A 2,500-nucleotide genomic window follows, 5' to 3' on the forward strand; every position below is an offset into this window, starting at 1 on the left:
CAAAAAGCTGCTGTGTCGTTTATTGCACCTCAAACATTAAAACAAATCCAGAGTTACGTGTTTCTGTACTTCCTCTAAGAAGAAAGGATAGTAAAAGAAGATTTCTGTGGCTTCAGGCTTGATCGAAGTTCAAATGACAGCGTTGGTTTCCCCAAAAGTGGGCGGGGCTGTAAAGTGACGCAGAAAATCTCTGTGACGCCAGATGTGGTGTTGTTAATGCGATATGATATCCGAAAAAAAAATCAGTTTAGGATGGCCGAAGACACTACACTACCCATAATCCCCAGCTATCGTTTGGGACTACAGTCCCGTTGACAAACCCCGTGATTAATCTTCAAGCTCTGGGATTGGATGTTGGAGTGGCAGTGCGCCAAGGTTACGCCGAGCGCCAAGCTCTTTGAAATTGAACGAACCCATGGCAGACTATTCAAAACTGGACTCGAACGCCCCCCCCCAGAACTACACGTGCTGGCTTTTGTGTTTTGCAACATGTTCTCTATGGCACGTCTCTACTGGGAATTGTAGTTTTAAAAGACGTTTTTCCCAAATTTAGAAGTTGACAGTATTAAACTGTGTATGTTGTCTCTCTGTCTCTCACAGGTTTAGGCAAAAGGAAACACATTGGTGTGTACGCATTTAAAACATGTAATTACTAAATGGGTGAAAATGGCTTGTATCCATAATGCGCAGCATTAATATATACCCACATGACAGCTCATTGTTACTCTGTAATTCTGCTATTCAGAGGTTAACCTGGTATTTCTACTTCACTACATTTATTTGAGTTACTTTGCAGATTCTGATTAATGATGTGAAATATAAACAACCCTTAAAGCAGACTTTAGTTACACCTGAATAAAATTCAGGGAAAGGTGATTGTCAAGTGCCAACAATCAGGAGAGATATTTGATAGTTGGTGCTTGAGAAGACTAAACATTTATCTGCAGATCTCTATAAAGTATATTCATTACTCGTTATTCTCTACTTATAGTTAATTAAAAACTGTATATAATTTCTATTTTGCACATCCCTTTCAAGATTTCAAGATTTTCTAAGGTTTATTCACATATCATATACACAACTACGGTGTAGTTATGCAATGAATGAAAAACTTGGGTCGCAGGTTCCTCAACAGTGCATTACAAGACATCTATCAATATGTGTGTATACCTCCACCATTAAACTGTCAAATTCTGCACTTTTCTTATACTATCTACATACATAAGAGTATAATTAATGTGTATAATATCAGTTAAAATAAGTGCTTCAACATAGTTAACATTGCAGGAAAGCAATATATTAGACGTTAAGTATTTTGCCAGGCTTAATATTTATCTGTGGATATATACCCCCAAAGCTTTTTTCTTATTTGAAAGAAGACCTTAACCTAAAGTATTCTTTAATGTGTTAATAAAGGTTAATTAGTTTGTCTGTTTTGCACATCCTCATATTAATATATTTGTACATCCAGCACTAAACTGTATTATTGTAGAGATCACTTACAGTATCTTCTTGATTTTTATATTCTATATTTCTATCATTGACCTTCTACTTTCCCCTTATGAAAGTATGTACTCTTAATATTGTTTTCATCAAATAACATTATTCAACAAAAATAACATTATTCAACACAAATAATTCAATAACGTGCTTTAACCACTAGGCGGTGCACACAAGGTACACACAGCATACTAATAATAACTTTGTATTATTAGTGTAGGACATTTATGTATGTATAACATCTGAAGATGTGTAGTTTACTAGTTTTATTCATGTTTTTACATAATTGTATATTGCTATACTATTTCTCATGTTTTACTTCTACACATTAATATCTGATTTGTAAAACATCACAGACAGAAAGGTATATCCATCATTTAATGGTAAGCTATTGAAATTGTGATTCCATAGATGTATCTCCCATCACCCAAATCCCCTGACTATTCTCTCAACTCAGTATTTACATTCTTATATTCAAAGAAAATCAGTAATATCTTTAAAAACTACAAGTCCTTTTCTATCAGCTGTGCACCGTTATGGTGTAAATATAACCTATCTACCAATTGGATCAAATATAAAAGTCAGCCGAATTACTATTGATACTGCAAGGAGACGTATTTTGTGAAAAGAAATGCAAGATGTTGTTTAATTTCTGATATATTTGCAATCCACGTCACATATTCAGTTTTGGCGGCAGTTCTCCTGTTTGTCTAGAAGTCTTCTCATCAGGGCTCTATAAATAGAGAACTACGGCAGATATGTAATATTTAATGCAGCCGAACCGTGTATTACAATGCCGTTATGTGATGACTTCCAAAGAGAAAAGCAAGAACACTCGGAATAAAGTATTATTTTATTTTTTTAAAATGTTTTCGGATATCATATCACATTAACATCATATCCCAACATGCATTGCGGCTAAAACATCCAATCAACGAGCTTCAAGCTGAGGATCTTGGGTAATCTGTTCAGTGGGTTTGTGGTGTGTATCGCTCGAAAT

General features: G+C 34.9%; 1 protein-coding gene across 1 annotated transcript in view; it reads right to left on the minus strand.

The window, feature by feature from the left end:
- The window catches only part of LOC307034842 (uncharacterized protein), a gene marked incomplete at its 3' end in the record, with an annotated part of 91,409 nt that overhangs the window by 82,896 nt on the left and 6,013 nt on the right, over positions 1 to 2,500 (minus strand). The gene's annotated exons all lie outside the window — the stretch shown is intronic.

The sequence above is a fragment of the Notothenia rossii genome (genome assembly GCF_949606895.1).
Source record: "Notothenia rossii genome assembly, chromosome: 4".
In the NCBI taxonomy this organism is placed as follows: Eukaryota; Metazoa; Chordata; class Actinopteri; order Perciformes; family Nototheniidae; genus Notothenia; species Notothenia rossii.